Source organism: Aotus nancymaae, unplaced genomic scaffold (genome assembly GCF_030222135.1).
Source record: "Aotus nancymaae isolate 86718 unplaced genomic scaffold, 86718_ANA_hifiasm-v0.15.2.pri h1tg000049l, whole genome shotgun sequence".
NCBI lineage: Eukaryota > Metazoa > Chordata > Mammalia > Primates > Aotidae > Aotus > Aotus nancymaae.
Genome location: NW_026988463.1, coordinates 14215001 through 14230229, shown reverse-complemented (window position 1 = coordinate 14230229; position 15229 = coordinate 14215001). Strand labels below are relative to the sequence as shown.

General features: G+C 47.6%; 1 protein-coding gene and 1 pseudogene across 2 annotated transcripts in view; one reads left to right on the top strand and one right to left on the bottom strand.

Annotated features, from left to right (window-relative positions):
* SNX29 (sorting nexin 29) overlaps nucleotides 1-15229 on the top strand; it is a 596058-nt gene that overhangs the window by 274067 nt on the left and 306762 nt on the right. The window lies entirely within an intron of this gene.
* LOC135269170 (small nucleolar RNA U3) lies at nucleotides 2811-2901 on the bottom strand (annotated as a pseudogene).

Sequence of the window (15229 nt, the reverse complement as noted above, 5' to 3'; positions counted from 1 at the left end):
CACAGATTGCTGACTCGGGCACTGCAGTTATTCCTGCAGGCCATGAGGTACTGGGAAATAGATAGCTGCTGGCCGCTCCTCAGAACTCCACGAGGGCCCTCTTCATCACCTCCAGGGCCCTGCCCACTGGGCTGTGGGGCATGTGGCCTGGCTGTGCAGGACATCACCAAGACCCCACTTTGTTGGGAGTATAGGCTCAAGGCAGACTGCCTGGGTTGAGATCTTGGCTGTGCCTCTTGGTGGCTTCCTGTCCTTGAGCAAAGTACCTATAAAGTCTCTGACTCACTTGGCTCATCTGTAAGGAGGGAGTGATAATAGCTCCTGCCTCAAAAGAACTTTTCTCAGGTTTAAATGAGTTAATGTGTGCCAAGGACTTAGAACAGCAGAAAAAACTGCTTAATAAATGTCATCGCCATTATGGTCATTAATATTATTGACCCTCAGTGGACCATTCTTGAGGGTTTTTAATGACCTTACCTTTACGATGCACAAGCCAGCAATATAAAAAATCACAGGCCAGGCGTGGTGGCTCATGCCTGTAATCTTAGCACTTTGGGATGCCGAGGTGGGTGGATCACCTCAGGTCAGGACTCTGAGACTAGTCTGGCCAACATGGTGAAACCTTGTCTCTATTAAAATACAAAAATTAGCCAAGTGTGGTGGCGTGTGCCTGTAATCCCAGCTACTTGGGAGGCTGAGGCAGGAGAATCGCTTGAACCGAGGAGGCGGAGGTTGCAGTGAGCCAAGATCACGCCATTGGACTCCAGCCAGGGGAACACAGCAAGACTTTGTCTCAAAAAAAAGAAAATTCATAACTAATTTTATTTGTTTTAGTTTTTTTTCTTTAGAGATAGTGTCTTGCTCTGTCACCCAGGCTGGAGTGCAGTGGCACGATCATGACTTACTGCAGCCTTGAATGTCTGGGCTCAAGCAGTCCTCTTGAGAGTTGTCTCAGCCTCCCCAGTAGCTGAAACTATAGGTGTGTGCCACCATGTCAAGTCTTTTTTTTTTTTTTATTGCATTTTAGGTTTTGGGGTACATGTGAAAAACATGCCAGGTTGTTGCATAGGTGCATACGTGGCAGTATGATTTGCTGCCTCCCTCCCCTTCACCTATATCTGGCATTTCTCCCCATGCTATCCCTCCCCAACTCCCCATCCCCCTGCTGTCCCCCCTCCCCCCCAACAGACCCCCGTGTATAGTGCTCCCCTCCCTGTGTCCATGTGTTCTCCTTGTTCAACACCCACCTATGAGTGAGAACATGTGGTGTTTGATTTTGTGTTCTTGTGTCAGTTTGCTGAGAATGATGTTTTCCAGGTTCATCCATGTCCCTACGAAGGATGTGAACTCCTCGTTTTTAATGGCTGCATAATATTCTGTGGTGTATATGTGCCACATTTTTCCTGTCCAGTCTATCATCGATGGGCATTTGGGCTGGTTCCAGGTCTTTGCTATTGTAAACTGTGCTGCAATGAACATTCGTGTGCATGTGTCCTTATAGTAGAATGATTTATAATCCTTTGGATATATGCCCAGTAATGGGATTGCTGGGTCAAATGGAATTTCTATTTCTAGGTCCTTGAGGAATCGCCACACTGTTTTCCACAGTGGTTGAACTAATTGACACTCCCACCAACAGTGTAAAAGTGTTCCTATTTCTCCACATCCTCTCCAGCATCTGTTGTCTCCAGATTTTTTAATGATCGCCATTCTAACTGGTGTGAGATGGTATCTCAATGTAGTTTTGATTGGCATTTCTCTAATGACCAGTGATGATGAGCATTTTTTCATATGTTTGTTGGCCTCATGTATGTCTTCTTTTGTAAAGTATCTGTTCATATCCTTCGCCCATTTTTGAATGGGCTTGTTTGTTTTTTTCTTGTAAATCTTTTTTAGCTCATTGTAAATTCTGGATATCAGCCCTTTGTCAGACGGGTAGGCTGCAAAAATTTTTTCCCATTCTGTTGGTTGCCGATTCACTCTATTGACTGTTTCTTTTGCCATGCAGAAGCTGTGGAGTTTGATTAGGTCCCATTTGTCTATTTTGGCTTTTGTTGCCAATGCTTTTGGTGTTTTGGTCATGAAGTCCTTGCCTATGCCTATGTCCTGAATGGTTTTGCCTAGGTTTCCTTCTAGAGTTTTTATAGTGTTAGGTCTTATGTTTAAGTCTTTAATCCATCTGGAGTCAATTTTAGTGTAAGGTGTCAGGAAGGGGTCGAGTTTCTGCTTTCTGCATATGGCTAGCCAGTTTTCCCAACACCACTTATTGAACAGGGAATCCTTTCCTCATTGCTTGTTTTTTTCAGGTTTGTCAAAGATCAGGTGGTTGTAGATATGTTGTGTTGCCTCCAACACCTCTGTTCTGTTCCATTGGTCTATATCTCTGTTTTGGTACCAGTACCATGCTGTTTTGATTACTGTAGCCTTGTAGTAGAGTTTGATGTCCGGTAGTGTGATGCCTCCCGCTTTGTTCTTTTTGCTTAGAATTGACTTGGCTATGCGGGCTCTCTTTTGGTTCCATATGAAGTTTAAGGTGGTTTTTTCCAGTTCTGTGAGGAAGGTCATTGGTAACTTGATGGGGATAGCGTTGAATCTGTAAATTACTTTGGGCAGTATGGCCATTTTCACGATATTAATTCTTCCTAACCATGAACATGGAATGTTTCTCCATCTGTTTGTGTCCTCTCTTATTTCGTTGAGCAGTAATTTGTAGTTCTCCTTGAAGAGGTCCTTTACGTTCCTTGTTAGTTGTATTCCTAGGTATTTTATTCTCTTTGTAGCAATTGTGAATGGCAGTTCGTTCTTGATTTGGCTCTCTTTAAGCCTGTTACAGTGCTCTACACATTCAGAGAAACTTCTCTAGTAACAAACTATAGAAATGATCCCTGAAAGTATAGTCTTTTTTTTTTTTTTTTTTTAAATAGAGTCTCACTGTGTTGCCCAGGCTGGAGTGCAGCGGCATGATTTCAGCTCACTGCAACCTCTGCCTCCCAGGTTCAAGCAATTTTCCTGCCTCAGCTTCCTGAGTAGCTGGGACTACAGGTGGCCACCACCATACCTGGCTAATTTTTGTATTTTTTAGTAGAGACAGGGTTTCGTCATGTTGGCCGGGCTGGTCTCGAACTCCTGACCTCAGGTGATCCACCCACCTTAGCCTCCCAAAGTGTTGGGATTACAGGCGTGAGCCACAGTGCGCGGCCAAGTAATGTTTTAAAAACTTTCTTAGAGACGAGATCTTGCTATGTTGCTTAGGCTGGTATCCAACTCCTGGCCTCAAGCAGTCCTCCCACCTTGGTCTCCTGAATAGTGGGATTATGGATATGAACCACCATGCCTGGGTCCCATAACTAATTTCCTTTGAAGAAAATTGCAGTATTGCCCCAAGCCCAGTTAATTCCCACAAATCATCTCTTCTCTTCTTACCAGCTTTCCCCCAAATCCACAGGGTTTCTGGAAACAGAATTGAGTGACAAAGGAAACAGTCCACGAGCTATATCCACAAACTTCAAAGTGACAGATTTAAATGAAACTTTCCCATCTTCCTCCTCTATCCTCCTGTGTAAAAGCATTTGACCCTCCTGGCTGGAAGCTGGAAAGCTGGAGTTGCCAGAGGGGTCTGGTCTGGCCTCCTGCCTGGCGGCTACCTCTGATCGCCTCTGGACCTGCTGGCTTCTTGACCTTTAAGGAATTCAGTTTTCCTGTCTCCAAGATCGGGGAACATGCCTGCTTCCTCTGACTGATGGAATTCAGTGAGGCAGTGTGCAATATGAAGTTCATAGGATGTGCTTGCTGAAATCATCATCACCACCTAATAATGATTCATGATTTGCCTCCGTGAACGCCTGTACGTTTCCTGGTTCCATCAGTGCCCTTTCTCACTCTTGTCTGTACCAGGTGACCTCCTGTCGCCGCAGAGTTGACTCCTCCTGCTCCTGACAGCCCCTTTGCAGTGCCAGGGTGCCTGGTGCCCGCTCCACTTCCCTGGCTCACACCCCTAAGAGGCAGCCACCATTGGAGGGGCTCTGGGCGCCCAGCCATGGGGAGCCTCTGGTGGGTTGCCAGCTGCCTGTCCAAGTGGCACGGTGCCCACAGTGAGGGAGCAGCTGGCTCTTCCAGCTGTCTAATTGCTCATCAGACCCACTTTAGCACCAGCTTAACAAATTCTACCCCTTCATCCCAAGCCATCCTTTCTGTGACCTGGGAGCTGGGATAGGAGTAGGGGAGGGTTCTTGTGGTGGATTGGAGAAATTTCCAGACCCAGGTAGAGAAGCTGTTGGTATTTAGATGTTGGGGTCCTTTTTGTGGGTCTAGCAGTTCCAGACATATGTTGAAGGGTTCATTCAGGACCTGTTCTCTGACCCTCCTGCCCCTCAGCAACACGTGCCAGGCAAGTACTTGAGTTGAGATTCAGAGGTGGCGAGTCTTAGTCATTCAGGCTATTACCTGTTGGTGACCACGCGTTCACCTTGGTGTAGATCTTTCATTCATTTATGGCTCCTTTCAATACGATGTTTATTGAGTGCCTGTCATGGTGGGCAAGGTACTGTTCTAGGCCCTTGGGCTGAAGGCGAACAAAACAGATAAAGATTCCTGCTATGTGGAGTTGTATTCTAGTAAGGGGGAGACAGATGATCAACAAATAGGATAAACCAAGCATATACAGCATGTCAGAAGCTGTTAATTGATATGGAATAAAAGTCAAAATAGGGCAGGTTAAGGGGGCTCAGGAGTATGGGGAGACCGTGATGTTAAATGAGTCGGCATGAGCTTCGTTGAGAAGGTGCTGCCTGAGCGGAGTTGCCCAGGGGTTGCTGGCCATGTGGACATGGGCAGGGGGATGGTGGCGGTGTGCCTGTTGTGTCCAAGGAACACCAAGGAGGCAGCAAGGCGGAGAGGAGGAGGAGAAGCCACAGAGGCTTCAGACAGTCGCATCGCCCAGGGCCTGGTGGGGTTAGTAGGCAGGGAGGCTGGCCTCAGGTGGGAGTGAGAAGGAGCCGCTGGAGGACTGAGCCGAGGAGGGGCGGCCTAGGAATTAGGATTTTAGAGGTTTGCTATGTGGAGACTGGAGTGTGGGAGGCAGGAGTAGAGGCAGAGAAGAGCTGGCAGGTAGCTATGGGAGCCCAAGCAAGAGGCGGTGGTGGCTGGGACCAGATGGGGAAGTGAGAATGGTAAGAAGTGTCCTGCCCCTGGCCTTATGTGGATGCTGGAGCTGGAAGGATTTTCAGGAACACGGGTTGTGGGGTGTGAGTGAGAGCAGTACCAGATGCCTCCCAAGCAGCTAGAAGGATGAGGAGGGAGCAGCTAACTAGGATGGGGTTGGCTTTGTGGGGGCTACACTGGAGCTCTGTTAGGGGCATGCTGAGTGTGAGATACCTGAACATCTAAGGACAGACAGAAGGGACATTTGTAGCAAGAGTTCTGTTAGCATGCCGGGGCCCAAAATACCAGATGGAACACATTGAGAGTATTGAAAGCCCCAAGACTGGATAACAATCTGAGAGCATGAGTGTAGATGGGCCAGTACTGAGCTCTGAGGCCCTCCTACATTAAGAAGATGTGAAAAATAGGAGATACCAGCTAAAGAGATAGAGAAGGAGGCTGGGCTCAGTGGCTCATGCCTGTAATTCCAACCCTTTAGGAGGCTGAGGCGGGCGGATCACTTGGGGTCAGGAGTTTGAGACTGGCCTGGCCAACATGGCAAAACCTCGTCTTTACTAAAAATACAAAAAATGAATTGGGCATGGTGGTGTGCACCTGTAGTCCCAGCTACTCAGGAGGCTGAGGCTGGAGAATCGCTTGGACCTAGGAGGCAGAGGTTGCAGTGAGCTGAGATCGCACCCCTGGACTCCAGCCTGGGTGACAGAGTGAGACTCCATCTCAGAAAAAAAAAAAAAAAAAAAAAGATGCAGAAGGCTGACCAGGGAGGAGACTAAGAACGTGGGGTCCTAAAAGCCACCTGAGAGCATGCTTGCAGGAGGGGAGAGTGCAGCTGTGCCGTGGCTGCCGATGGGGCAAGCAAGGCAAGCACAGTTGGTCCCCTGAGTCATCTAGTGGCAGCCATTGGTGGCATTGTCAGGACCCAGCCAGTGGACCACGGGGGTGAGAGCCTGAGCGCACAGCATTGATGAGATAGGAGAGGGGCTGGAGAGGGCGGTGGAGACAGCGCTTTTCAGGAGGTTGGCTGGAGGCAGGGGTAAGGAATTGCAGCAGTAATGGCAGGGATGTGGAGCAGGGATTGTTTCTTTCCATCAGCTGTATTGAAGTATCATTGACAAAAACTATGCATATTTATGGTGTACATTGTGGTATTTTGATCTGTACGTTGTGGAATGATTAAATCAAATTAATAAACTTATTTATCACCTCACATACTTACCAGATTTTTGGTGATGAGATCATTTAGGATCTAGTCTCTTGGCATTTTTTAAGGAAACAATCTACTATTTTTTTATTTTTTATTTTCTTGAGACTGAGTCTTGCTGTGATGCCCAGGCTGGAGTGCAATGGTGCAATCTTGGCTCACTGCAACCTCTGCTCCCCGGGTTCGGGTGATTCTACTGCCTCAGCCTTTTGAGTAGCTGGCATAATAGGCGCCCACCACCACACCTGGGTAAATTTTGTCTTTTTAGAAGAGACAGAGTGTTGCCATATTGGCCAGGCTGGTTTCCAAGTCTTAACCTGAAATGATCTGCCTGCCTTGACCTCCCAAAGTGCTGGGATTGCAGGCATGAGCCACGATGCTCAGCAAACAATACAGTATAATTAACTATAGCCACCATGCTATCCTGTAGCCTGCCAAACTCATTCATCGTGTCCAACTGAAGCTTTGTACTCTTTGACCAGCATCTCCCTATCATTCCCCTGCCCTGGCTCCAACCTCTGGCAATCACCTTCTGCTTTCTGCCTCTATGCTTGACTTTTTAAGGTTCCCTGTGAGTGAGATCATGTGGTATTTTGTCTTTGTGTGCCTGGTTGAGTTCACGTAGCATAATGTCCTTCAGGTTGATCCATGTCATCACGAGTGACAGGATTTTCTCCTTTTTTTTTTTTTTTTTTTTTTTTTTGAGACGGAGTTTCGCTCTTGATACTCAGGCTGGAGCGCAATGGCGCGATCTCGGCTCACCGCAATCTCCGCCTCCTGGGTTCAGGCAATTCTCCTGCCTCAGCCTCCTGAGTAGCTGGGATTACAGGCACGCGCCACCGTGCCCAGCTAATTTTTTTGTATTAGTAGAGACGGGGTTTCACCATGTTGACCAAGATGGTCTCGATCTCTTGACCTCGTGATCCACCCGCCTCGGCCTCCCAAAGTGCTGGGATTACAGGCTTGAGCCACCGCGCCCGGCCGATTTTCTCCTTTTTTAAGGCTGAATATTCATTGTGTATATATGCCACATTTTCTTTATTCATGTGTTGATGGACACTCAGGTTGATTCTGTATCTTGGCTATTGTGAATAGCGCTGCAGTAAGCATGGGAGTGCAGATAAATAACTCTTTGACATACTGGTTTCATTTCCTTTGGCTAAATACGCAGTAGTGGGATTGGTGGATCATATGGCAGCTCTGTTTTTAGTTTTTTGAGGAAATCCTTACTGTTTTCCCTAACGGCTGTACTAATTTACACCGCCCCAAGAGTGTACAAGGTTCCCTTTTCCACATCCTTGCCAACATTGATCTTTCTTCTTTTTGATAACAGCCATCTTAACAGGTGTGAAGTGCTAGCTCATTGTGGTTTTGATTTGCATTTCCCTGATGATCGGTGATGTTGAGCAGCTGGTCATACATCTGCTGGCCGTTTGGATGTCTTCCTTGAGAAATGTCTATTTGCATCCTGGGTCCATTTTTTAAATCAGGTTATGTTTGCTTGCTATTGAATTGAGTTCCTTTTATGTTTTTGATATTAACCTCTTGTTACACATATTTTTCAAACATTTTCTTCCATTTGATAAGTTCTCTCTTCACTCTGTTGATTGTTTCCTGAGAACTTTTTTTTTTTTTTTTTTGATGGAGTCTCACTCTGTTGCCCAGTTCTCAGCTCACTGCAGCCTCTGGCTTCCAGGTTCAAGCAATTCTCCTACCTCAGCTTTCTGAGTAGCTGGAATTACAGGCACTTGCCACCATGCCTGGCTAATTTTTATATTTTTAGCAGAGATGAGGTTTCACCATGTTGGCCAGGCTGGTCTCAAACTCCTGACCTCAGGTGATCTGCCCACTTCAGCCTCCCAAAGTGCTGGGATTACAGGTGTGAGCCACTGCACCTGGCCTCCTGAGAATTGTTTTTGAAGAGGGACATTCCACACTTAGCAGTTGTTTATGAAGCACCTGCCATGTGTCGGGTACTGGGCTACTATGTGACTTAAAATGGGGAACAAGGCAGAGTTCCTGGGTATATGGGACTTCTGTCCTACTGGGAATGATGGTGGAAGAGGCAGGCATGGCCAGCGACAGCTCTGGTTAGTTCCACATGCTCATAACCTTCGGTCTACTGGCTTCCTCCACTTGAATTTATGATAGCTAAAGCAGAACATCTGCTTTTCCCACCAAACCTTCAATTTCTCCCCAGTCTTCCCCATTGTATTAGTTTCCTTTTGCTGTGACAATAAATGGCTGGAAATTTACTATCTTACAGATCTGGAGGTCGGAAGTCGGCCATGGATTTCAATGGGCTGAAATAAGTTGAGTTGCTGGCAGGATTGTGTTCCTTTTCATAGACTTTAGGGGAGAATCCCTTTCCTTGCTCATTCTGATGTTGACAGGCTCCAGTTCTGAGTGGCTGAACGACTAAGGTTCCCACTTGCTGTTGGCTCTCTGCTGGGGGCTGCCCTGAGCTCTAGAGGTCCCTAGATCCCAGAACCAGCAATGGCATGTTGAGTCCTTTTCACAGTTGGAATCCGACTTCCTCTTCTGCATCTCCTCTGTGGTTGTCTCCTACCATCCCTCTCTTCTGCTTTCAACCAGCGAACGTTCTCTGCTTGTAAGGGCTCACGTCATTAGATTGGGCTCACACAGGTAATCCAGTATACTCTCCCATGTCAAGGTCTATAACTCGAATTATATCTACAAAGTCTCTCTTGCTATGTGCAGTAGCATATTCACAGCATCTTTGTGGCATGGGCATCTTTGTGTCATGGGCATCTTTGGGGGCCATTCTGCCCACCACAAGCATCTCTCTCTCTCTCTCTGTGTGTGTGTGTGTGTGTGTGTGTGTATCTCTCTCTCTCTCTCTCTGTGTGTGTGTGTGTGTGTGTGTATGTATGTATGTATGTATGTGTGTGTCTCTCTCTCTGTCTTTCTCTCTTATAGAGAGATAGGGTCTTGCTCTGTTGCCCAGCCTGGAGCGTAATGCAATGGCACAACTATAGTTCACTGCAGCCTTGAACTCCTGGGCTCAACCGATCCTCCCAAGTAGTTGGGACTACAGACATGCACCACCATGCGTGGCTAATTAAAAAAGTATTTTTTGTAGTGTCAGTGTCTCGCTCTGTTGCTCAGGCTGGTCTCAAAGTCTGGGCCTCAATCAGTCTTCCCACCTCAGCCTCCCAAAGTGCTGGGATTACAGATATGAGCCACCTTGCCCAGCCCACACTCATAAATGCCACTGCCTGGTTGCTGAAACCAGAAATCTGGGAGTCATCCTGTGTTTTTCTGCAGACTTGTCTCTCATTTACAATCCATAGCCAGTCCTGCCAGTTCCAAAATACATCCTAGAGATGCATGGCCATTTGTGAATGTCCGTACTGCTGTCGCCCGGGTCCAGCTCCTATAGTCTCTTGCCTGGGGATGCTGCTGTAGCTCCGAGCTGGTCTCTCTCTTTCCATGTTGGCTCCTGTGCAGTCCGCTCTTCACATATCAGCCAGAGTGATTTAGCGATCAGCAAACAGATCACAGCTGCTGGCTCCCCTGATGAAAGGCCTCCACCAGCTTTGCCTCATCCTGAGAATAAGATGTGGCGTTTCCCCCACAGCCTCCAGCCCCATGTCATCCGCTGCTGCCCGCCGTCCCACTGTGACCTGTCACCTTGTCTCCATGTGTATCTTCTTTCAGGCACACTGGCCTTTCTGTTTCTGGAAGGAGCCCACGTTCCCATGTCATTGCACTTGCCATTCCGGTTGCCAGAACATTCCTCCGTGACAGCCCCACCCACGATGGAGCTTCGAGTCAGTCAGATTTTGGTGTGGCTGAGGTCTTCCCACAGAGGCCCAGCCTCCTTGTTTACAGGAGCTCTCCTGAGGCACCCTCTTTGGTTTATGTTTTGCATAGATATTGTTACTTCTGGAAATTCTCCTTCTTATTTATCCGCTCATTTGCTGCAAGCCAGATACAAGTGTTCAGCAGGCAACAGCCTCTCAGGTCCCACTCCCCATGGGGTCCAGGGCCCTGACCCATGGCAGTCCCTCTCCATTTATGTACTGGGGTAGCAACTGCAATGGCGGAATCAGAATTCTAGAGCCTTCTTGGAGAGTGAATGGTACTTTGCTGCCTTTCCTAGTAGCTCAGAGGAAAGGTGGAACTTGTAAAGGCTTGGGAGGTAGTTCATGAATCAGACATCTGAAGGTGCCCGGTATGAAAAGCGTTGATATTTTTAATCTAATATATAATTATATACCCTAGAGGACTTCCATCCTCCCTTGGGAAATTTCCCTGAGTCTCTGTCGGAGGAGGACTTGTGTCTTGTGTCATTCTCTCTCACTATGATAGCCTGGTACAAAGAGATCTTCTGCAGCCAAGAGCTGTTCCATCAGCAGATAGAGAGCGTGATTCAGCCCTCTGGCAGGAGTGCCACGCCTCCCTCCCCAGATTCCTCCTCCTCTCTCTCCTGCTCTCTGCTTCCCCAGAGCTGCCTTGCTTTGGGTTCCTAGACATGATTAAGATTTTCTGGGAAGTTGTCTAGGCTGCACATCATCTCCGTGGGTTTTTGAAATAGCCTCTGGTTTGTCATTTATTACATTGTTCCAGATATATCAAGGTCTCCTTCTCACATAGGCAAAAAAATGCACTCAGCTTCCAGGTATACATGGGAATGGTTCAAACTACAGCGTGGTCACAGCTGAGCCACCTGGCTGTTTGTTCTACCCCATCTTTGAGAGGAGGCGGCATTGGCTCTGCTGGCTTGCTGTGGCCGCTGGCTAACAGGGTGTCCTCCTCCCTTCTGCCCCCACCTCCAGCTTGAGCAAGCCGTAATTCTTTGGGTGAGGGCGATGTAGGATATTTCTCTGCCTCCACCAACCCACGCCCCCGACCTGGCTCCCCGCAGTATTTATGAGAGCTGTGCCTCAGGGCACAGTGACCCAGGCGACTCTTAGAGGACAGAAGAGCGGATTGAAGCCAGCCCACGGTCACGTGTGGCTTTTGGATGAGAGCCCTTGAATATGATTGTTTTCCTATTTTCTAGTTTTTCTTATCTCTGGGACATTTTCTTAACGCCTAATGCTTGTCCACAGACTGTAATATACATTGAAATCACTCTGATTAGTTATTAAGTGCAGATTCCTGGTCCTCCTCTCAGATCCACTGAATTTATTTCTGAGAACTGAGACCCAGGAATCTGCATTTTAACAAGTTTCCCCTCCCTTCCAGCCCTCCTCATGTGACTTTGATGAGGGTGGTTCAGGGTCCCCCTTTGCACCTCGCTGATATAATAGACCTCTGCTCGTTCACCACCACATTGAAGTGCCCTGCCGACCCCTAATCCCCTGCGGTATCTGCCTCTGCCCCATGAACGCAACCCCTCAGGTCTTTGCTCCAGCCAATGTGTGTCCATGTTCCTCCGCTCTGCTCTTCTGTCCCGTGGGAGACAGCTGCCACATTGAGGCTGCTTGAGTGTGTTCCTGTGACCCTTTTTTTCTCTCCACTGTGACTTGACCTCATGGCATTCTTCAGAATTCATAAGGGAAGTGAGCTTTCAACGTGACTTCTTTTTTAAACCTATCTTTTTTATCGTCTTGAAACATTAGACTTTGCCTTGACCTTGGGTTTCAGGGATGATGAGTCGTCTTCTTTTGATAGTGCTGTAGGCATCCTTGTTCCAGCCTTGACATTGTTCTCCTGGTAGGTTCCTGGAGCAGGGATAGATTCTGGTTCATTGTGTGAGGGTTTTTTTTTTTATTTAATCTCTCCTGTTAACAGTGTCTTTCTTCTCATCCTTCATCTTTTGTGTGCCTGGTGTTCCTTGAGGGTTTTGTATCCTCGGCTTTGGGCTTCCTTCCCACTTGGCTTGAGGTGCTGGCCCGTGTTACCTGTTGTTGTCCACAAATCTCTCCACAGAGCCCAGCCCCTTGAGGATGATTTGCCTTCACCTTCTGAGCTTCTCTTTTCTCTCATGTGGGGTGGGGGTGCCCACGTCCTCCTCATCTCTTGGAGCGGGTTCCATCTTCTGGTGTCTTTCTCCTTCTGCTTGCTCTCTGGGACTTTCTCAGCCAGGTTCCCGGCTGGAGTGAGTGTTTGCTGAGCTCGGGTCTGTGCGTGTGCCCCAGCTCTGCTTTGCTGTTAGTCGTTCTTCCTTTGGATCTTGTTTAAAAAGTGAATGTTAGAACTGAAGTTGACTCAAAGTCTTCCCCTTGGTTTCATAAATGAGGAGACTGAGGGTCTCGGAAGTGAGGTGGCTATTCAAGGTCACAGAACACTCCCTGGGAATTTGTCAGCTGTCAGAAATTAAACTACATCCCCTTTGACTCAGCAGTTTCATTTCTAGAAGTCCATCCCAAAGAGATTCTTAAACACATGCGCAGAGAGGCAGGCACGAGGTTGTAGATGGTGGTGTTATTTGAATTGGGATCAATAACAGACTGTTGGAATAGACGGTTGGTTCGATCCTAAAATGCAGCGATGACAAAGAATGGGGCTGGTATATGTGCACTCGCGGGAGGCGAGCGCAAGCGCAGGCCTGCTGCGGAGTTAAGAGGTAGTGACACGGCAAGCTGTGCCGTTTGTCTCTGATAGAAAACAAAACCACTTAGCGTATGCAAACCTGTGACGGTGGTGAGGAGGCCAGGGCAGTGATGAAGGGTGACCTGCACTTTCTGTGCTCCGGACTTGGGCATTTGAATTGGTGTAATTCAGATGGCATTCACATACCACGCAATTCATGTGTTCTAAGTGTACAGTTCAGTGGTTTTTTGTGTGTTCACAGAGTTGTGCAACCATCACCACTATCTAACTCCACATTTTAATGAGATCCTGTTCCTGTTTGCAGTCACTCCCCTCTCCCCTGCAGCCTTTGGCAACTATGAGACTACCTTCTGTTTCTATGTTTGTTTTTTTTTTGTTTTGTCTTTCGTTTTTGAGGTGGAGTCTTGCTCTGTTCCCAGGCTGGAGTGCGGTGGCATGATCTCGGCTCACCGCAACCTCTGCCTCCCAGTTCAAGCAATTCTCCTGCCTCAGCCTCCTGAGCAGCTCGCACTACAGGTGCCTGCCACCAAACCAGGTTAAGTTTTTGTATTTTAGTAGAGATGGACTTTCACCATGTTGGCCAAACTGATCTTGATCTCCTGACCTCATGATCTGCCTGCCTCAGCCTCCCAAAGTGCTGGGATTACAGCCGTGAGCCACCGCACCCAGCCTCTATGCATTTTTTATTTTTTTAAGATAGTAGACTCAACTCCTTCATGTTCAGAATGGGAAGCTGGATGAACTGGATCAAAGCATGTAAAGTGCTTCCCATGGTGCTGGGCACTTAGCCTCCAGTTAAATATTAACGGGTATGGTTCTCATTATTAACATGTCCTCTCTTCTTGGACAGTTGTCCAACTTTTATTTTATTTTATTTTTTTGAGACAAGGTCTCACTCTGTCACCCAAGCTGGAATGCAGTGGCATGATCTCAGCTCACTGCAACCTCTGCCTCCCCGGTTCAAGCGATTCTCCTGCCTCAGTCTCCTGAGTAGCTGGGATTACAGGTGCCCGCCACCACGCCAGGGTAATTTTTATATTTAGTAGAGATAGGGTTTCACCATGTTGGCCAGACTGGTCTTGAACTCCTGACCTTAGGTGGCCCACCCACCTCGGCCTCCCAAAGTGCTAGGATTACAGGCAAGAGCCGCCGCGCCTGGCCCCAACTTCTTGAATAGCTGCTTGGACCCCATGGGAAAGAATATGAGCTCTATAGAAATCTAACAGATTGTCATATGACTTGTTGGCCTGGTTGGGATTTATTACCCTGTCCCTATTCCTTGATTTGTAGGGGTCTGGGATATGTACAATAGGGCCATTAACATTTAAAAGTGGATATATATTTTCCCTGCAGCAAACATATATTACTTAAATAATTTGAGAAAATAAACTTGTTAAAGAAATAAAGAGAAAACATTATAAAGCCATGTTCAATGTACCATGTTAGTTGGATGGCATCCCTAGTGAAAGTGACAAATTTTGTCTTTGTTGATTAATTTTTTTTTTGGTGGTGCGTGGGGGGAGGTTTTTACAGTTAGGCTCAAGTGAGGTATTGGGCATTTATTCAGTCAGGAAGGATTGAGAGTCAATTTGTGGATGTTTCATGGGCTCTGAGAAACCAGATGGAGTCTTTGCCCTTTTGAAGGTTCTAATCTAGGTAGATGGTCAAGGTCATGATCTGATGTTCCATTAATAACTCCAACGACCTCCAACACCATTGCCATCTATGGAGCATGCTTTCTGGATCAGGCAGCCTTCTGGTTGATTCATCTCTTCCATGATGTCTCCGCTAATGTTAACCTGCAAGAAAGGTGTGATTATTCCCTTCATTCTGGGCAGGTGACTGTGTGCCAGGCAGCTGAGCCCCTTGCAGAACATGGCTGAGCCAGGATTTGAACCCAGGTCTGTGTGGCTCCAGCCCCTGTGCCTTTTGCAGTGTTCTGTCCTCACTGTGTTGATGTATCATTTTTAGCTCTACTATATCTAACAGCCTATGGTATGGCATAGAGTCCTAGGACTGAGGCAGTTTTGTGAAATCCTCTGCATGGGCTTTTTTTTTTTTTTTTTTGGTGAGATGGAGTCTCACTCTATTGCCAGGCTGGAGTGCAGTGGTGCAGTCTTGACTCACTGCAACCTCCGCCTCCTGGGTTCAAGTGATTCTCCTGCCTCAGCCTCCTGAGTAGCTGGGACTACAGGCGCCCACCACCATGCTCAACTAAGTTTTTGTATTTTTAGTAGAGACGAGGTTTCACCATGTTGGCCAGGATGGTCTCCTGGCCTCATGATCCGCCCACCTCAGCCTCCCAAAGTGCTCAGATTACAGGTGTGAGCCATGGCGCCCGGC